The sequence below is a fragment of the Lactuca serriola genome, chromosome 7 (genome assembly GCF_051521515.1).
Source record: "Lactuca serriola cultivar US96UC23 chromosome 7, Lser_US96UC23_V15, whole genome shotgun sequence".
In the NCBI taxonomy this organism is placed as follows: domain Eukaryota; kingdom Viridiplantae; phylum Streptophyta; class Magnoliopsida; order Asterales; family Asteraceae; genus Lactuca; species Lactuca serriola.
The window spans coordinates 179045354-179068468 of NC_136414.1; positions in this window are offsets into that span (position 1 = coordinate 179045354).

Below are 23115 nucleotides of genomic sequence, written 5' to 3' on the forward strand. Positions count from 1 at the left end.
TTGAGTATGTTGCAGCTGCCGCGTGCACTTCGCAAATCATTTGGATCCAAAGTCAATTGTGTCATTATGCAATTAATATGAAAAGGACTCCATTGTATTCTGATTCACAAAGTTCTATATGCATTTGTCATAATCCAGTACAACATTCGAAAACCAAACATATTGCACTTTGTTAAAATTTTATTAATGATCATGTGGAAGATGGAAATATTGAAGTTCATTTTATAAAATCAACTGATCAGCTTGCTGATATTTTTACAAAAGCATTGGACGAAAAATCACTTGTTCAAATTTTAATAGGATTGGGAATGATCGAAACAAGTTTTGTTCCAGGACTGATTTCGAAAGAATGACAATGAAGTGTTATACAAAAGTTTTGATTCAAAGGCACTAATGATTCATTCATAGGCGGATAGTATTAACCATTCAGAGGTTATTGTTCACGTTCAGCGCTTCGACACACTTCGTTTTCAACTTTTGGGAATGAAAAATTTTGTTAGTTTGGTACATTCTTAAGTTTTCGTTTATTTTTTTTAATTTCGAAAATTGGAAAAACCAAAAATATTTTCATTAATTTGTATTCTTTTCGAAAAATCAAAAATTCCAAAAAGATTTTATTTTTGTTATTTGTTTTAATTTTCGAAAAACTTAAAAACACAAAAATATTTTCTTTCTTTTCAAAAACATAAAAGACAAAAAAGATTTTTGTTATTTTGTACTTTGTTTTTTCTTTCTTAGTGCAGATTTCACGAATGTTTACAAGGGTCATGCTTGCGTTTCTAGGGTAAGGTAAAATTTCGACAACTTTGTACTAGTTAGAATGTCCCTAGAAGCATGTTACAGCATGTCGACCCAAGCCTCCATTGACTCAATGTGTGATTTTTAAAGTCGTAATGAAAATTTTCACTACGAAAATTTCTCCTCAATCAGGCTTGCATTCACATTAGTCTACTGAGCTACCTAACTCTTCTCAAATGAGTTAAGAGTTTTCTATTTGGTCAAAGCATAACAGAGGTACAATTGAATTCGTGAAACAATCTTTTTCATCTCAAACTTCTAACACAATTCACACACACTGACGTATGTCCAAGAGGTCATTGATCAAACCAATCGTGACTTAGACATATCAAAACTCTGTGTTTATGATCTTGATTCATGAGGCCGTGATGAAAGTGAAACCCAATTCTCCAAAATTTTTAAAGAATTGATGGGGAACTATGTTCCAGATTTAAAGAAACATTTGTTTCAGTACAAAACTTTCAAAACTCCAAATCATATTCAATTCTTTTGCGTGATCTTGATCAAATAGTCGAAACCCACGATATTTGTTACCCAATAGGATCCAGCTCAAAAAAATTTCTTGAATATGATTTCCGGGTGAGTTTCATTTGAAATTCGAAGTCACTTTCAAATTAATTCCAACCATACTTGTCACTGACTACACTGGTCAAACAAGTAATTTCGGTTACAATTACTCACCTTATGCTTAGGTTGATATGTAAAGAAAATTTTAAGCCACCCACGAAGCCTTGAAAAAGAAGCCCATCGATACTTCTCTACAAGTATTCGATTGTAATTCACAGGAACATACACAATCCGTTGATTATCTCTCTTGATAATTAACGAAGCAACCTTTTCCCGGGGTTTAAATGCCTTTGTGTCGAAATTTTATTTTTCGACATCATAGATCCCAAATTTTCGTTAGTTTGCTTCTTATCTTATTTTATTGGTACACTGCACTCACGGAATCCTTGAGGTTCTGAGTATTACCAACTCAGGATGATGATTTCGACAGTCTGGCAAATGACTTCGTCTCTAATCCCAAAGACGAAAGAGCCTAACCTCCATGCCGAAGGTTTTTTATCTTATCCACTTGGTACTCACGAACAGTCTGATGTGACGGTTTGGCAACGTGGCGCGACTTTTAAGGAACTTTATCTGACATGGCGCGTTTAACGGATAGTGGTGCGACTTTCAAGGATAGACATGGATTACTCTTTCAAGAAAACGTTTGGAATTCAATAGAGGTTACATATAAAAGGAAATTATACTCTCCTTTTACAATTACGCGTTCAAATTCTCAGACGATCAAAAAGCCCTAAATTTCTCTATTCTTCAAGAAGTTCTCAAAACCCTAATCAATGGCGGCTGATCCAACCACCACTACTGAACAAGTTGCATCTCAACCATTGATGAAGATTCGAAGTACCAACTATCAGGTTGAAGGAGATGTGTCACTGTATCCAGAAGAACTCAAGATGATTATTGTTGCTCTTAGACATTCAGGTCTCGTAACTACGATGCTCAATGCTTTTGAAGTCCCATTGTCATGGTTATCAATGGCTGGTTCCACTGCTTCTTACAACAAAGCCACTGATGTAATCACATTCAATCTGGTGAATGAAAAGCGAATTCGGCTCTTGAAGTAGTTGTTTACTCAAATCTTGGTAATTCCAAATTCTCCTCCGTTCTTTAAACCTACTGGTGATCAGGTCATGTTCATGTTTAACGAGATGGGTCATCAGCCACCACTCGTTCAGATCAGTGATTTCAAGAAATCGGGTCTTCCTTGCATATGGAATTTTCTGTTTGGAATATACCTTCGTTGCTTAACTGGGCGAGGTGTAGGGATTGATAAAGGGAGAATGGAAGTTTATGCAATGGTAGCAAGGTTGTACTATGATCTCAATGTTGATTATGCTACTCAGATTTAGAAAGAGTTTATCAAGAGCTTGGAGAACACAAATGTGGTGAAAGGAATTTTGTGTGCACGTTACTGGAGTTTGGTTCTTCAGTATGTATATGAGAAAGAAGGTATTACAGTTCCTGCTGAAGAGGCTAAAGAAGAATTCGCAAAGTATCACTTTCCAAAGAATGTTGCAGATGATTCAGAAAAATTCTCAACTATTGCTCGAATTCCTGATGGGATGTTGAAGAAAGTTGATCCAACAAATTCTATGTTGGTGGCATATTTGCAACATGTTAATCCTTCAATCGAAACTGGGGTTTTACTGAAAACAAATGATGAAGGTTCATCCAAGAAATCAAAGAAGTCGAAGAAGGTTCCTGAAGAGGTAGTTGTTCAAGAAAATCCTAAAAAACAATCTAAAACCAAGTCTCCTAAGAAGATTGCACTTGAAACTGAGACGCCTAAGGAGAAAGTTGTTCCTGAATCTTCGAAGGAATTCATCCCTTCGAAATCAGGTGTTTAAAAGATTACGGAATTTCACTTATCAGAAACGAACTTCATCAACATATCAGTCTCCTACTGTTCGTAAACCTCAGCTAAACAGAAAAGGAGTGAAAGTTCGTGAGATTCCGACACCCGTTTCCCCATCCTCCAAGAAGCGAAGAGCAGAGGATGTGGCGAAGCATATCAACAAGAAGATGAAGAAACGAAAGTTGGTGGTTCAAGATGAGTCATTAGATAGAAGAGATGTTCTAGAATCTCCTTTGGGTTCGAATTCCCCAAAAGTCTCACAACCACTTATTCTTGAAAACGTTTCGTTACCCACAACAACAGTTCCAATCGAGAGTGTTGTATCAAAATCCATTCCCGAAGCAGTTCCAATTTCTCCAATTGTTGCAAACGTATCTAATACGAATGCACATGTTGTGGTGAGTGTTAATCCATCAACTCAAGGTATTCCTAAACCTATTTCCAGTACCTTTGTTTCACTTCCACCTTTCATTAAACCTGTTCCTTCACCAACTTTCGATCAAGTCTTAAACCAACCCTTTACTACACTTTTTCCATCACAATCCACCGATCCACCAAAACCAAATTCCGATGATGAAATAGATGGTGGAGGTTTCTGAGGAAAGTTGATGATCTCCATTTTGATTCGGAAGAAGAGGATATACCAGATCACATGTTCATGTTTGGTAAGCAGTTTAAGATTCTCAATCGGAAACTCAATGTTATTCTTCAATCACAAGCTGATTCCGGAGCAAAGACCTCAGTGTCTGGGATTGAAGTTGATGTGATGCTCAAAGCTGTAGAGCTTCGAATGCAGAAACAAATGGATGTTATGGATAAAAATAACGAATTGAGGGTCAAAGCTCAGACTGATTCATTTAATTCTGCACTTAACAATCTTCATTTGACAACAAAATAACGACATGTTCTTTTTGTGAAAAATGTCAAGACAATACGTGAAGATGTAAATCGAAAGCTTGAGGAGTTGAAGGTCGAAGTTTCCAAAGAACTGAGTGAGTTAAATTCCAATTATTCGACAATCAAGTCGAATGTTGACACTATTGCGGCTGCTATCCGAATGGTTGTTGAATGGTATCAAGCTTTAACTCCAAAGTTTGATGCAAAGGATACAACAAATGCTCAACATTTTGAAAAGATGGGTGTTTTGCTTGGTGAACTAAAAGAGTTAGTATCGAAGCCTGCTCCTACTTCATTTTTAACTCCTGATTTTTTAACTCAGAAGTTACATTATTTGGATCAAGCCATTCAAAAGGCTGTTGCTCTAATTTCCAAGTTTGCACACATGTTACCCACTGGTTCCCCACCTGATGTCATAGGGGTGCAAGGGGGGGAAAGGAAAGTTCAAGAAGGCAAATCTTCGAAAATTACTAAAGAGGGTGATAAGCCGAAAAAGATTGAGAAGATTGTTACTACTACTAGTGAAGTAACAAAAGTTGTATCTACTCATGTCACAATTCCTATTATTCCAAAGATGAATACAACAAAAGCAATCAAGACAACAACAAGACCCATGTGAAGGGGATTGTGTTTGGTTCGACAATTGAAGGAGGAAGTTCAAGTTCGTCAAAGCTACTCTATCACTAACACTGATATGAGTCAGCTTGATTTCCTAGTGAATGAAATGATGTTTATCATGGCTCAGTACAAGATAGTGGACAAGTTTGACAATGAGGATGATTATATCCATATGAAACTTAGGTTTCATGCAGTTGTTGGAAAAGAACCAGAAGAGATATGGTCTTTGGTGAAGATCAAGAAAGTTGTCAGTATAACGAAGGATGTGATGTTCGAGAATATGATACAGAATTTTCAGTATCATGTTGTAAGGGCGAACAACCGAGTTTGTGACTTCTCAGTTGCTGATTTTCCTCTAATGAACTTGAATGATCTGATTCAATTTACATTAATTTTGAAAGACATAGATGCTTCGCAACTTCAAGGGACTCACAAAGACGTATTGAGGCTTGGACTTGCACATATCAAAATCTTCATAGACAATTACTATGATTGTCTAGCATTGACTAATGTGGAATTAGCATCAACAACGGGAAAGGAAGTGAAAGTTGTGATGGAGTTGCCGAAGACTCAAGTTGAACTAAAGAAGTATGCTGATGGAGAGATATGCTTAAAACCTTTTGGAATGGTCTTTGCTAGAAAAGAGAAGAGTGTCAAAGCTAAGAGGTTTTTATTCCAGGCTTCAGAGATCGAAATATATACGACATCACAATATACGAACTTTATTGTCCGTATGAATAATTTCAAGAAGAACAATGACATGGATAAAGTGGAGTTGAGGAAGATATTGACATGGTACTTGGAGATACGAAGGATGATGCACTTTGCTGCACAGATTTTCACGAATTCAAAAGTTCGACATGATTACAAAGGGGGAGATTGTAGAGTTGAAATTTATTGTAATATGTCAAAGTCTGTGTAATTGTTTGTTTCATATGTTTCCTTATGTATTTGGTAAGGCATCTTGTTAACGAAGCTTAAAGTCTAGCCTTAGTAATTTTGTACTTTCAGCCTCCTATAAATAAGAGCTGAACATAGAGTTGATAGTAGAGTTTTCCCATTTCTATTATCGTTTTGTACTCTTGTTCATTGGAAGTAATATGAGCTAAACCAGACCTAATTCACTTCTCGTGTTCATCTTTACTCTGATTTTGATTCTCATACTCGATTAATCACTTCTACAAAAAGCTTGGATATTAAATACTTACAAGTGTCCAAGGAATGCACAAGAGAAGAATGATGAGGCGTGCTTGCTGGATCAACACACTAGAACACTTCTTCTTCTTCTTCTTCAAGCTACCAAAAGTACCAAAATGAGCTAAAATCACCAAAAGAGGCTAAGGTTAGGGTTTCTGAGATTTGAGTGTATTGGAGGCAGATGAAGATGACCTAAAATGGGAGTTAAGGTGCTTATATACGAGAGAAACCCTAAAAATCCTAGGTTTTGGGCTATAGTGGCTTGCACGATGTGACCATTCTTTGTCACGTCGTGGAGCCCACTAAAACACGCATTTCTGAATAACCTTGCCACGTTGTGGGCTTCCATGCATCACGTTGTGGCAAGAAGTTTTTCCCAAAAATTCCATCTTTGATTCCGCTAATTTTCAAGATACACCAATCTGGAAAATGGGTGTTACATATGGATCATTCTTCCACTGGAACGCTTTTTTTTCTTATTGGAATGAAGAACATGAGTATAGTACAACAAATAACTTTGTTATTTCCTCAAATGAAGTTAATGTTGGTGATTCTTTTTTTGTTTAAGACATTAAACATGATGAGGATAGTTCAACAAACAATTTATGTCATTCCATAGATGAAATTGATGATGGTGATCATTAATTTATTCAACCGCAAGATCATAATTATAATATTGATGCAACCACTGAATTGGAGGGTCATTAAAATAAAATTTATCACAAGTTTCATTAAATTTCTTATATTTTTTATATCTAGTTCTTGTTTAATTATTAACAAATGTGTATCTATATTCTCAGATGATATTTCATGCATTGAAGTTCAATCTCTTTTGTGGTGAAAATATAGTTTTTTGGATTCCTAAAGTCGATAAATCATTTGAGTCCCTTGTAAATTCCGAATTTGAGTCTATGGATTTTGGATTTGAGATGTATATCAAATATGCTCAAAAAGCAGGGTTTAATTGTAGGCTTGGTTCTGAGAAATTTGAGAAATAAGTTTTAGTTTATAAGTATGTATATTGTAGTAGATTTGGTACTCCAAAGAAACACAATGTTGACATATTGAAAGGTGATAAAGGGAAACCAAAAAGAATGCGATCTATTCAAATGGTTAAGTGTACAACCAAGATTGGTTTGTAGGTGGTTGAAGGGACTAGTAAATTCTTTGTGTTTACATTTGTTCTTGAGTATAATCTTGAATTATATATAAATCAATTCATATGTCACAAGACAGTTAGATTATTTTGATAAAAGTCTTATCTAAAATTTGAACACTTCAAACCTTGGGCCGACTAAATCACATATTGTGATGTCTGCTTTAAATGGGTGAACGTCGTTCTTTAGGTCCAAAGACTTCAGACTATAAGTTTTTTTTCAAGGGATTTGAATTGCTATGTAGGAGAAAGTGATGCTAGTATGTTTGTTAATTTGATGGAACTTTGGAAAAAAGATAGACCTAATTTCTCATTTCATTACATGCTAGAAGGTAATAAGCTTAGGCTATTTTTTAGGCTGATGGAATTTCAAAGCAGAATTACTCTGAGTTCTCTAATGTTGTTTCTTTCGATGCTACTTTCAAAACAAACAAGTATGATATTAGTTATATTTATAATTATATGTATCTTTTTTATTTTATAAAATTTTTTAACTTTTTATGCAAATTTATTTTTTCAGGTATAATTTGGTGCTTGTTCCTTTTAGTGGTATTGACTCATAAATTAATGTCTTATGTTTGATGTTGGTCTTCTTGCAAAAGAAACTGTTGAGTATTGCTCATGGCTGCTGAAAAGTTTTCTTTCTTCTTTTGGGAAACAACCTTTTATAGTTGTTACAGTTCAAGATGTTGCTATGACAAAAGTTGTGGAAACTAATTTCACATAGTCAACCCATCGGGTGTGTATGTGGCATGTTGGGAAGAAGTTAGATGATAAGGTAATTTTATTTATATGAATTTGTTTTATTATATATATTATTGTCCCAAATGTGCATACGTACATTCATTTCCCTATTTATATGCAATATCATTTTAAATATGCATATATGCATTTTTTTATGTTTTTATATGTTCTTAAATTTTAAATGTTTTATTTATATAATTGCATTTTTAATTTTAATTAGTTTTTTTCGTACAAGTTTTAAAAAAAAACATTGAATGAAATTGATTTTCGTAAAATATTTCAACATTTAATATGGAATCAATACATCGATCCTATGGTTTTTGAAAATAGTTGGAACTCTGTTATTAGTGAGTTTCATTTAGAAGAAAACAAATGGTTGAAGCAGATGTTTTTAATTCATACGCGATGGATTCCTGCTTTTTTCAAAGACATTGCATTATCTAGACTTATGAGGACTACTTCCAGATTTGAGAGTGATTTTTTTTTCATAATTTTATGTCCAAAAAATCCAACCTGAGTACTTTTGTGATTAAGTTTGATGATGCAAAGGACTCACAACGTAATACTCAAATTTCAAATGATTTTGATAGTTTAAAGAAAGCGCCTGTTCTTGAAGCATTTCTTCCAATAGAATGTAAAGCAACAAAATTTTATACAAAAAAGATCTTTGCCATTGTTCAAAGTGAACTATATGATTCTGTCTACTCATGCCCACCCAATCCAATTTCTATTTTTGAAGGGCATGATGTTTGTATAGTTTTAGAGCAATCATTGGGTGAATATGGTGAAAATCAAAGTATGTTCTTCAAACAGTTTTCAAAAGTTAACCATAATCGAAAGTAAATGAATTTGAAGTTAGGTCTGAAATTCTTATTTTTTAATTATAAATTTTCTTTAACATCTCAAATATATTATAAATAAGTATATACATTTTTGTTGTTATTAAACATATATGCATATATGCATTTATGTGCATATATAAACATTAACATGTATTTTTTTTCATTTCTTTGAATAATTTTTAAATTTGATACACATGTGAATGTAAATGAAGAAACTTTCAAATATAGTTGTATGGTATTTGAGCATTATGGTTTTTTATGTACGCATGTTTTTTTGCATAATGAAGAAGGTGTTTTTGAAACATATCATCTAAGTATTTGTTAAGAAGATGGAAGAAAGATATAACTAATCCAAAAGAGTTGAAAAAAAAATTATTCAGTAGACGATAGTAGTAAGGACTGTCAAATGATGGTATTTGATAGGGATGAACATGGTGCAGTTGAAGAATATAATTTGGCATAATAATCCCTTTGGGTATTGATCTCAATATATATAGGAAACAATACAACTGTAATCCTAAGATAATGGATTCTATCTATACAACAATACATATCCAATATTTGAAATATAAAGCTATCGTTTCCTATCTTGTTTACATTCCCCCTCAATCTTAACTGTTACTAGGTTCAGATTGTGTTCCAATTCAGCTAACATACTTCGAGTTGTAGGCTTTGTAAGTCCATCTGCAACTTGATCATTTGAAGATATAAACCGAACATCCAATGCTCCCATTGCTACATTCTCTCTAACGAAATGAAAATCAACTCCTATATGCTTCGTGCGAGCATGGAAAACTGGATTTGTTGTTAAGTAAGTTGCCCCTAGATTATCACACCATAGCACAGGAGCTCGATCTTGCTGAATGCCCAGATCCTTTAATAAAGATTGTATCCAGATTACTTCTGCCGTACCATTTGCCAAGGCCTTGTATTCTGCCTCTGTACTTGATTGAGACACCATAGGATGTTTTCTTACACTCCATGAAATTAGATTATGGCCTAAAGACACTGCAAATCCTCCAGTAAACCTTCGATAATCTAAGCATCCTGCCCAATTTGTATCAGTAAATACACTCAACAATCTGGAGGGTGATTTGCGTATACAAAGTCCTGTAGATATTGTGCCTTTGACATAGCGCAATATTCTCTTTACAGCTTCCCAATGAACATTGGTAGGTTTGGAAAGGTATTGACACCCCTTATTAATAGGGAATGCAATATCCGGTCTTGTTAGTGTAAGATACTGTAAACCGCCCACCATACTCCTATATTTGAAAGTTTCTTCATCATTAAGAGGTGTTCCAAAATTCTGAGCAAGCTTTTCTGTGACTAGCATTGGGGTTGAAACACTCTTACAATTCTCCATAATAGCACGACTAAGCAAATCGGAAGCGTATTTGTGCTGCATTAAGATGATTCCCCCTGAATTGTGAACCACTTCAATCCCCAAAAAGTATTTAATCTGACCAAGGTCCTTAATGGGGAAAGAAGAGGAAAGAGCATGAATTAACTTGTCAACAACATGCTGCGAGGAACCAACAATAACAATGTCTTCAACATAAACTAACATATAAATAGTGACAGTAGGAGTGCGAAGCATAAAAAGAGACGAGTCAGCTGTAGAGGAACGAAAATCAATATTATGCAATTTATCACTTGGTCTAGAAAACCAAGCTCGTGGCGATTTTTTGAGTCCATAAAGTGCCTTTTGAAGTTTGCAGACATACGTTGGATTTCGAGAGTCTTAAAAACCGGGCGGTTGTTGTATATAGACTACCTCATCCAAAAAACCATGTAGAAAAGCATTATTGACATCAATTTGTCGAAGATGCCAAGCATAAGAAACAACCAAAGAGAGAAATAATCTAATGGTTGTAGGTTTCACAACGGGACTAAAAGTATCCTGATAGAGCCATTCGGGTTTTGCTTGAGTTTAAAGACCCATTTAATCCCAACAATATTGACACCAGTAGGACGAGGCACAAGCAGCCATGTATTATTTTTTCGTAAGGCATCGAATTCAGACTCCATGGCGGCTCGCCAAGCCGGATCAGCTAAAGCCAATTGATAAGAAGTAGGAGTAGTGACAGCAGCAAAAACTCGTTTGGTAGGATCATACCGGATAGTGCCATCAGTAAACTGTTTAGGAAAAGTTTTGCCAACACATGCTCGAGTCTGAATGCTAGGAGTGGTGGCACTGAGAAGATCTTGATCATCAGGTCTTGTGGGAGACATCACTGCAGGCGGCGATAATTGAGCTGGCGAAGATGGAGATGTTGCGACTGGTAGAGGTTGAGTCACACCAGGTGACGATGTCAATGGTGTAGGTGGCGCAGATATTATAGAAGAAGAGAGATACTCTGAGGAAGGAGACCAACAGAGTCGAATATGAGGTTAGGGTTTTTGAAGTAAGCGGATCACGCTCTGATACCAAGTTGAAGAATATAATTTGGCGTAATAATCCCTTTGGGTATTGATCTCAATATATATAGGAAACAATACAGCTGTAATCCTAAGATAATGGATTCTATATATACAACAATACATATCCAATATTTGAAATATAAAGCATTCCCTATCCTGTTTATAAGTGCAGCTTTAAGGCCAAACCAAACCGCAATCCGTATGGTGCGGTTTTTTCATTCTTAAAACTGTTGGGTGCAGTTTTACAACAGTTCGGTTTTATGGTTTTTAAATGCGGTTTCGATTTGTATCGGTGTAGTTTCGGTTTTAAACCGTGTCTAGACTTTGGTGCAATTTTTTATGTTTATTGGTGCGGTTCTCTAAAAGCATAAGAACTGAAAAGCATGTGCATGTAAGCTTGTATTGTGATTTTTTTTTTCATTTTTGAAACCATTCATTTCTAGCCTAAAAAAAAATACATAATAAAAAATTATAAGTAACTTAAAATACAACATGTGACTACTCTCACAAACTAATTAATAATCGAAGGTTGGTTGACTATAACTTAATTTGTTACAAGCTTATTACACATGTCGATTAGTATGTTTGGCTAACGATAGAATTTTTTTTTTGCACCTTATATAGTCTTACACAAACACAAAGTAAACATATAATAAATATATTATCGTTTATAAGTATTTTACATTATAATATATATTAATTGATTTATTACTATACAAACTTGCGGTGCGGTTCAGTTTTGGTGGACCGGTTTTTTGGATAAAAACCGCACCACACCGTTGATATTCGGTTTTTGCAAAAATTAAATCCACACCATTGGTTTTTGCATCGGTTTCGGTTTTTCGGTTGCGGTTTATTGCGGTTTTTGTCGGTTTTTCTTTTGTCAGTTCGGTTTTTGCTCACCCCTAGTATCTGATTTATATTTTGTGGTTGTTGAGTGTATAACTTTAGTTTCACATGATCCTGAAAGGTTGTTGGAGTATTTTGAATGGAAAAACATAAGATAAATCTAATTATACAAAATCCACCACAAAAAGATTCAGGCTCAAAAAGTAAACATTTTGATTCTTTAATTGGTGTTTCTAAGCCTAATGTTAATGGCATTTGAAATCCTGTAAATGTTTCAAACAAAGGATCTAGTTCTAATAAAAGGATTAAAATTCAGAAAGATATAGCTATCACTACTGCAACAAAGGATCCAAGAGGATATACTTTTTGTAACAAGAAGATAAGACCTAATGAAAAACGTGACCAAAGAATCCGACCTCTTAGAAAAGAGTTGGAAAGAAAAAAAAACAATTGGAAAAGGAAGAATAACTTATTTGATAGAAAATTTTAATATGTTAGTAATACTTTTAGAAGTTTTGTTGGTGTTTTTGTAGACAGTTTGGTATTGGTTTGTAAAAAGTTTGGTGAATGTCCTTTTTTGATATTTTCTACTCTTTGATATTTTGTTTTATGTTAATTTGGTTATGTAAACATTTTGCACGTTAATTTGGTTTTATATTACCATTACAGTCTTTGAAAGTCACATTCCAATCATTACCGATTCTAGTAATTTAGTAATTCCATGCATTTCATTAATCAAATAAGGGATAATGACTTAAAAAGGTAATGACTTAAGACAAATGCTAAAATATATACAAAAAATCAGCTATCATTAGGGTAGCTTAATGGCGGTGTTTGGTTATGATGAAGGTGGCCGACGGTGGTGATGTAGAAGGGTTAAAGTTGTGGGTGGTGGCTCTTGAAGATGATGAAGTCCGACCCTTTTAATTCCAAAAAATCCCCAAAAGAGTTCAAAATCAACAAAACTCGCCGGAGAAGATGACCAGAATCTCGCCAGAGTTGTCAAATACGTCGAAGACCAGCTAAACCTATGATTATGATTGCAGATCATAAGGATGTTTTTTGAATAGTTCAATGGGAAAATATGGACAAAAATACTCAATGTGCACAAATCAAAAAACATATTACCCTTTTCATTCATTATCCCATCAAATAATTGTACCAAAACATTGCATTACATAAAATGTTCACATTAACACTATAATTACATAAAAGGATTACATTATTTCCTTTTTTAATTGGTTAATGTTCTAAAGGTATACCATATGATTTTTGTAAATGGTAACCATAACAAAAGTATATTGTCAAATGATTTCAGAAGGGTGGACAAAGTCAGCAGTTGAATTGGACAAAGTCAGCAATTGAACTTGAGTGCGAATGGAGGTTTTAGAATTGAAAAGATTATAATGATACTAACTTCAGATACATAAAAATGATGATCCGTAACAATATTGATAATTGCTGACTTTCAGCAATAAGCATTGATCAATAATACATTTCGCAGTCTAGAGTACTACAGATAGATTTATAAATGGTAACCATAACAACATTACATTTTGAAATTATTGCAGAAGTGTTTACAAAATCAACAGTTGAGTCAACTGCGGATTAAAGGCTTAGATTTGAAAAGATTAAATAAGGACACAAACCGCGGATAAATAGAATTGATGACCCGTAGTAATATTGACAATTGTTGATTGATCTTGAGCAATAAGCATATTCTATTTAAGAAAAACAATATATTGCTTCATCATTCCGATCATTTTTATAAATTTATTAAAGTAATTTTCCTCTAAATCTTTAAGATAATTTTCATTTTGAGTTTATTAATAATATTTGTGTGTGCATAATAAAATTATATATTACGATATGCAAAAAATATGCAGATGTGCAAAAAAATATATACTCATATTTACATAAATAAATTTGCATTGTATAATTTGTTTATTTATTTGAATATGTTCATATATGAAATTTAATTTAAAATATAAGTCAATATCACCATATCAGCAGTACATTGCGAAATGATTGCAATAGGTTGGACAAAATGAGAAGTTGAACTTGAGTGCAGATAGAAATTTTAGACTGGAAAAGATAAAGTGTAACAACGGAAATTTTTAAACAAATTTTTCATTTCAAAATAAAGTGTTTTCATCCAAACAAGGCATAACCATTCAACGTGTCATATCATAATACAAATCATATGAATCCCAAGATCATAAATCAACTATCAGTGTGTACAGATCACGTCGGCGCCTTCCCACGGTCCTCGCTAGTACCTGAAACACATACACAACAACTGTAAGCACAATTGCTTAGTGAGTTCCCCAAAATACAACTTATGCACATACGCCTTTCCAGGCGCTGACCTTCCGGTCCATGTGTCTCAGGGGACTTCCGTCCCTGCTGGGTAAACCTTCCGGTTCTACCCAGCCAACCCTTCGGTCCCCAATACAACGCCTTCCGGCCCATAATATAATCGCCTTCCGGCCCATAACATAATGCCTTCCGGCCCACATTAAGCATATCATACATAGCACATATAACAATTAACATATCACATTTAGCACATATGTCTCATATCATATCCGACCTTCCGGTCACACAATCAAACCCTTCCGGGTACAGTATAGTGAGAAGACTCACCTCGTGAATATCGATAGTTATCAAATCCCGGAATCACTCGTGCTCGATCCTCCGAGCTACAATCTCCCTATAACATCATACATCTCTTATTAACACTTTTATCTTCTAAGCTTGACTATCCCTAAGAAGTCAAACACAGATCAACTATGGTCAATGGTCAACGGTCAACCTTGACCAGACTCGGCGGGTGCACAAGGGCAACTCGTCGAGTCTAGACGTTTTAACCAACTCTCTAGGATTCCCCCTCTTACACGTCGAGTACTTCCCCTGACTCGACGAGTTCCACCTGGGAGAATCGCGGGGCCACCCCGACTCAACTCGTCGAGTCTCAAGAACAACTCGGCGAGTCCCAGCTCGACTCAGTCCACCTGTCAACCCTCTCTAACTCGCCCTGACTCACTGAGTCAACCCATGACTCGACTGGACCACTCACTGGCCGGTCCAAGGTAATCTTCAAGCTACTCGCCGAGTCTGCTCATCGGACTCGGCGAGTCCATGCCATGCAATCACTCAAACCCGCTTCTAAGGTCAGATCTGTTCCAACAATTCATAGATCTGGCCTTCCTAGACTGATTCACCACGTAAAGCCCCAAACTTGGTGCACATACAACCTCTATATGACCATATATGAAGGATTATCAACAAATATCACTACTCAAGGTCATAACCTCCATTGCTCTTCATAAAGCTTGATGAATGAGGCTCTCTGGACCTCTATGGATCCAGATCCAAAGCCTCATCACTAGCAAGGGACTATTTGGCCATCCAATCAACCCAACAAAGGTCACAAGAAACCCTAAAACCCAACATACTTCACAAAACAGAAGATGAGCCGAAATCATACCTTTAGATCGAAGATCTAAGCTTCAAATCCACAGAATAGCAACCTCCTTTGCCTCCTCTTGGCTAGAACCTCCCTCTTCTTTGCTAAACAACACACAAAGGTCAAGAAATGCTTCCTTTCTCTCTCAAATCGCTAAAGTACTCTAGGGTTTCTCTCTATGGACTGTTGGGTACAAATGACGGCCATAAGGCCCTTGAAATAGGTCCCAAACCCGAGAAATTAGGGTTTCATTAAACAGCGCGGACTAGACGAGTCCATATCCTGGACTCGCCGAGTCCAGACGAATCCCGCGTCCAGAATCGCGACCCTACTCGGCGAGTCTGAGCTTCAACTCGCCGAGTCCCCTCTCAAAACACTAAAAATCAAAACAATAAAGGTACCTGGAAATCCGGGCTGTTACAATTCTCCTCCACTAGAACTAGACTTCGCCCTCGAAGTCTCGCTCTGAAAATAGCTCCGGATGCTGCTCCCGCATCTTGCGCTCCGGCTCCCAGGTCATCTCCGATCCCTTCCGGTGTTGCCACTAAACCAACACCAGAGGTACCTCCTTGCTCCTCAGCACCTTGATCTTCTGATCCCTGATGGCCACTGGCCTCTCGGCATAATTCAGGCTCGCATCCACCTGAATATCCTCTAATGGAACCAGTGCCGACTCATCGGCTATACACTTCCTCAATTGCGACACATGAAAAGTGTCGTGGATCTGCCCCAACTCTGCTGGCAACTCCAAACGATAGGCTACCCGGCCTACCCTTGCAATCACACGAAATGGCCCAATATACCGGGGTCCCAACATGCCCCTCTTCCTGAATCGAATCACTCCTTTCTAAGGAGAGACCTTCAGGAGAACGAAGTCGCCGAACTGAAACTCAAGCTCGGACCGGCGTCTGTCTGCATAAGTCTTCTGTCGGCTCTGGGCGGTCAATAACCTCTGTCTGACCTGCTGAATCTGCTCTGTCGTCTAAAGCACGATCTCTGTACTGCCCATCACTCTCTGCCCAACCTCTCCCCAACAAATGGGGGTCCGACACCTCCTACCATACAACAACTCAAAGGGTGGCATACCAATGCTCGAATGATGGCTGTTGTTGTAGGAAAACTCTGCCAAGGGTAGATACGCATCCCAGCTACCCCCGAAATCTAACACACATGCTCGAAGCATGTCCTCAAGCGTCTGAATCGTCCGCTCGCTCTGGCCGTCTGTCTGGGGATGATATGCGGTACTAAAATGCAATCTAGTACCCAACTCCTCATGAAATTTCTTCCAGAATCTGGAAGTGAAACGCACATCACGGTCCGAAACAATCGAGATCGGCACCCCATGCCGAGATACCACTTCCCTCACATATATCTCCGCCAACTTCTCCGCTGAAGAACTCTCACTGATGGCAAGGAAGTGAGCGCTCTTCGTCAACCTGTCCACAATCACCCAAATTGCATCAACTCCTCTGGCAGTCCTCGGCAATTTGGTGATGAAATCCATAGTGATTTGTTCCCACTTCCATTCGGGAACCTCCAATGGCTGCAACTTGCCATGCGGTCTCTGGTGCTCGGCCTTAACCCTGCGGCAGGTCAAACACCTCTCAACAAACCAGGCTACGTCCCTCTTCATACAGGGCCACCAATACTCTCTCCTCAAATCCAAATACATCTTCGTGGCCCACGGATGGATCGAAAATTTTGACCAATGAGCCTCCTCCATCAAAGTAGTACGCGTACCGCCCACAAACGGTATCCAAATCCGACCCTGAAAAGTCATAAGCCCTCGACCATCCGTAACGAACTCTGAAACCAAACCAACGACCCGTTCCCTCTTCTGCATCTCCGGTCGCACAGCCTCGGCCTGTGCCCCACGAATGGCATCCAATACTGGAGCTATCACGGTCAATCTCAAACATACATCTCGCAGTGGAGTGCTCTTCGCCCTGCGGCTCAACGCATCGGCTACCACATTAGCCTTGCCTGGGTGGTACAGGATCTCACAATCATAATCCTTGACCACATCCAACCACCTCCTCTGACGCATATTTAGGTTGGGCTGATCCATCAAGTACTTCAAACTCTTATGGTCCGTGTATATCGTACATCGAACCCCATAAAAGTAGTGACGCCAAATCTTGAGAGCGAACACTACTGCCCCCAACTCTAGATCATGCGTGGGATATCTCGTCTCATGAGGCTTCAGCTGCCTCGATGCATATGCTATCACATGACCCCTCTGCATCAACACCGCACCCAGCCCCAAAATCGATGCATCACAATATACCACAAAATCCTCCATCCCTTCCGGGAGAGCTAATACCGGGGCTTCGCACAACCTTTGGCGAAGTGTCTCAAAGGAGGTCTGCTGCTCGGGACCCCATGAGAATGCGACACCCTTCCGGGTCAATCTGGTGAGCGATACTGCGATCTTGGAGAAATCCTTGATAAATCTCCGATAATACCCTGCCAACCCAAGGAAGCTCCTGATCTCAGATGGTGACTTCGGCACCTCCCAACTCATCACCGCCTCAACCTTGGCCGGATCGACCAGAATCCCTTCCTGGTTAAGTGGTTAACGAGATGTCCTAGGAACTGGACCTCCCGCAACCAGAAATCACACTTGGAGAACTTTGCATAAAGCTTCTCCAATCTCAAAACCCCAAGGACCTCCCTCAAATGCTCCTCATGCTGCTCTCTAGATCTCGAATACACCAGAATATCATCGATAAATACAATCACCGACCGATCCAACATCGGCCTGCATACCCTGTTCATGAGATCCATGAACACAGCCGAGGCATTGGTGAGCCCAAAAGGCATCACCACAAACTCATAATGCCCATATCGCGTCCTGAACGCTGTCTTCTGGACGTCCTCATCCCGCACTCTCACCTGATGATATCCCGACCTCAAATCGATCTTGGAAAACCAAGATGCTCCCTGCAACTGATCGAATAAATCGTCGATCCTCGGTAACGGGTAACGGTTCTTGACCGTCAGCTTGTTCAACTCCCGGTAATCAATGCACATCCGGTGTGAACCATACTTCTTCTTGACGAACAGAATAGGTGCTCCCCACGGCGAGTTGCTCGGTCGAATGAATCCCTTCCCCAACAACTCCTGAAGCTGCGAGGATAACTCTTGCATCTTTGGAGGTGCAAGACGATAAGGCACCTTAGCGATAGGCGCGGCCCCCGGAACCAAGTCAATACCAAACTCCACTTGCCTCACAGGAGGTACACCCGACAGCTCCTCGGGAAAAACATCTGGAAACTCACGCACCACCGGAACCTCCTCAACTGAACTCGGTCTCTCGGAAGCCACCCGCGTGTCCATCACATACGCCACAAAACCCTTACAGCCCTGCTGTAGACACTGTCTCGCCCTAGCGGCCGAACAAAAAGCTGATCCTGAACGGGTACCCTCGCCGTACACTGAAAGAACTCCCCCACTAGGGTCTCGTATGGTCACCAGCTGACGCTCACAGTCGATAATCGCGCCGAAACGGCTCAACCAGTCCATGCCCACAATGACACAGACATCACCCATCGCAATAGGAATCAAATCAATCGGAAACTCAACCCCGAAAATCTCTAACACACATCCCCGAAGAACCTCTGTGGCACAAATCACTCTCTCATCAGCTATAGAAACTCTCAGAGGCCGACTCAACGGCTCATGACTAACACTGATCTGCTGACTAAAGGCCAAAGATACAAAAGACCGACTCGCACCCGAGTCAAATAACACTAAAGCAGGTACAGAGTTCACAAGGAAAGTACCTACGCATATCATAACATAAGCATAACATCTCAACATCAAAATAAATACATGAAATAAAGCATACCTGCCACAACATCGGGCGCAGTGCGGACCTCCTCCGCAGTCAGCTGAAAGGCTCTCCCACGAGCCCTCGGGGCCTCGGCCTTCACTGATCAAGTCTCAGTAGCCCTGGCAGCAGGTGCAGATCCCTGAAAAAGCTGAGGGCACTCGGCCTTACGATGGCCGGTCTGGTTGCAATGAAAGCAAACCATAAACCCCTTGGGGCAATCCCTAGCGATGTGCCCCTCCTTGCCACACTTGTAGCAAGCACCAGATCGACATGTCCCCTCGTGACCCTTGCCGCACTTTCCGCAAGTGCGGCCTTTCGGACCTCCCGTCCTCGAATCGGCGGACTTAGTCCGCTTGGCTGCCGGTTGAGACTGAGCCGGCCGCCGATCCACCCGTTGAGACTCGGCCTCCTCCCTGGCCTGGGTCTCCAACTCGATCTCACACTTCCTGGCATTCGCCTGAAGCTCAGCAAAGGTATGATATGTAGAGTTCGACACGAACTCCCGGATATCCCTCCTCAACACACCCAAATACCGCCTCATCCGAGCCTGCTCTGTGGACACCTGCTCAGGGCAGAACATCGCCCTCTCATGAAACTTCCCCGTGATCACCGTAACCGAATCAGTACCCTGCTTGAGGGTCAAGAACTCCTGAACCAACCGTTCCCTCTCCACCGGGGGAACATACTTGTCTCTGAACATAGAGGTAAACCTCTCCCACGTCACAGCTGAAATCTCTGCCAAACTGAAGTTCGCCGTCACGAACTTCCACCAATCCTTCGCTCCCAAACGGAGCTGGTTCAAGGCGAACCGTACCCTCAGATGCTCCGGACATGAACAAATATAGAAGCACCCCTCGATATCAGCGATCCACCTCATCACAGCGATCGGATCCTGCGTCCCGTCAAACTCAGGTGGCTTCGTGTTGCTGAACTCCCGAAACAGCAACGAGTTACCTCCCTGTGGCCTGGCAGCGGCCACAGCTGCGGTAGCTGCAGCGGCTGCAGCCTCAGTTAATGCAACGTACCACTCATCAAAAGTCTCCATCAAAGTGGTCTTAATAGACCCAAACATCTCCGGAATCTCGGCCCGGATCGCCGCAGCCACCTCCTCATGAATCATCTGACGAATCTCCTCGTCACCCACACTGCTCGTACTCGGTCTGTGGCGTGGTCCAACCATGATGCCTCTGAAATACAACATAAAACTATCAGAGACTCTATCGAGTATAATCGTACTTGATAACGCAACCCTACTCAGTCTCCGATATCTAGGGATTCTTACTTGGGTTGCCCACTGACCCGGTGTCTTCGGTAGTACGAGCCCAATACTACCGACCACACCGCATCAGCATTCATCCCAAGTCTTCCTCCCCAAACCCCGGGTCGTGAGTACTCTACTCTTGTTATGCACTAACTACTCGCTCGCTATCAAAGCATCTCATAACAACAGGCTTCCCTAGACTAAGGCATCACAAATCAGGCCACTCTAGTCATATCATAAATACCTAGTCTTCTAGCATGCATAACAATTCATATCATATCATATCTCTTAACATAACATTGTAAGGTATTTTGGGGAACTTTACCGTTCGGGCGCTGGCTGATCGTACACACTGCTTCATTCTTGTTTACCACAAAATCATTTATAAAATTTTATGCCTTTATTTTAAAAGTTTTCCTCAAATCCTCGGTTTGAGTTCAGTTACGCCCGAAGGTGCACCCGAATCCCTCAAACCAAGGCTCTGATACCAATTTGTAACAACGGAAATTTTTAAACAAATTTTTCATTTCAAAATAAAGTGTTTTCATCCAAACAAGGCATAACCATTCAACGTGTCATATCATAATACAAATCATATGAATCCCAAGATCATAAATCAACTATTAGTGTGTACAGATCATGTCGGCGCCTTCCCACGGTCCTCGCTAGTACCTGAAACACATACACAACAACTGTAAGCACAATTGCTTAGTGAGTTCCCCAAAATACAACTTATGCACATACGACTTTCCAGGCCCTGACCTTCCGGTCCATGTGTCTCAGGGGACTTCCGTCCCTGCTGGGTAAACCTTCCGGTCCTACCCAGCCAACCCTTCGGTCCCCAATACAACGCCTTCCGGCCCATAATATAATCGCCTTCCGGCCCATAACATAATGCCTTCCGGCCCACATTAAGCATATCATACATAGCACATATAACAATTAACATATCACATTTAGCACATATGTCTCATATCATATCCGACCTTCCGTTACACAATCAAACCCTTCCGGGTACAGTATAGTGAGAAGACTCACCTCGTGAATATCGATAGCTATTAAATCCCGGAATCACTCGTGCTCGATCCTCCGAGCTACAATCTCCCTATAACATCATACATCTCTTATTAACACTTTTATCTTCTAAGCTTGACTATCCCTAAGAAGTCAAACACAGATCAACTCTGGTCAATGGTCAACGGTCAACTTTGACCGGACTCGGCGAGTGCACAAGGGCAACTCATCGAGTCTAGACGTTTTCACCAACTCTCTAGGATTCCCCTTCTTATACGTCGAGTACTTCCCCTGACTCGACGAGTTCCACCTGGGAGAATCGCGGGGCCACCCCGACTCAACTCGCCGAGTCTCAAGAACAACTCGGCGAGTCCCAGCTCGACTCAGTCCACCTGTCAACCCTCTCTAACTCGCCCTGACTCACTGAGTCAACCCATGACTCGACTGGAACACTCACTGGCCGGTCCAAGGCAATCTTCAAGCTACTCGCCGAGTCTGCTCATCGGACTCGGCGAGTCCATGCCATGCAATCACTCAAACCTGCTTCTAAGGTCAGATCTGTTCCAACAATTCATAGATCTGGCCTTCCTAGACTGATTCACCACGTAAAGCCCCAAACTTGGTGCACATACAACCTCTATATGACCATATATGAAGGATTATCAACAAATATCACTACTCAAGGTCATAACCTCCATTGCTCTTCATAAAGCTTGATGAATGAGGCTCTCTGGACCTCTATGGATCCAGATCCAAAGCCTCATCACTAGCAAGGGACTATTTGGCCATCCAATCAACCCAACAAAGGTCACAAGAAACCCTAAAACCCAACATACTTCACAAAACAGAAGATGAGCCGAAATCATACCTTTAGATCGAAGATCTAAGCTTCAAATCCACATAATAGCAACCTCCTTTGCCTCCTCTTGGCTAGAACCTCCCTCTTCTTTGCTAAACAACACACAAAGGTCAAGAAATGCTTCCTTTCTCTCTCAAATCGCTAAAGCACTCTAGGGTTTCTCTCTATGGACTGTTGGGTACAAATGACGGCCATAAGGCCCTTTAAATAGGTCCTAAACTCGAGAAATTAGGGTTTCATTAAACACCACAAACTCGCCGAGTCCATATCCTGGACTCGCCGAGTCCGGACGAATCCCGCGTCCAGAATCGCGACCCTACTCGGCGAGTCTGAGCTCCAACTCGCCGAGTCCCCTCTCAAAACACCAAAAATCAAAACAATAAAGGTACCTGGAAATCCGGGCTGTTACATAAAGTTCACAGACTTTAGATAGATAGAAATGATGATCCGTAGTGATCAATACTACCTAGCTTTGTCTAGAGTATTGTGAATAATTAAATGATAATCAACAGTTTTTCAGACTGTGAAAGTAGATTATAGTTAAGAAAAGCAACATATTGCTTCATCATTCCCATCATTTTTAGAAATTTATTCAAGTCATTTTCCTTAAATATGCACAAAATATACAAATGTGCACAAATATATATGCACATATTTACATAAATAATTTTGCAGTGTATAATATAATTATTTATGTGCATATGGTCATATATGGAATTTAATTAAAAAC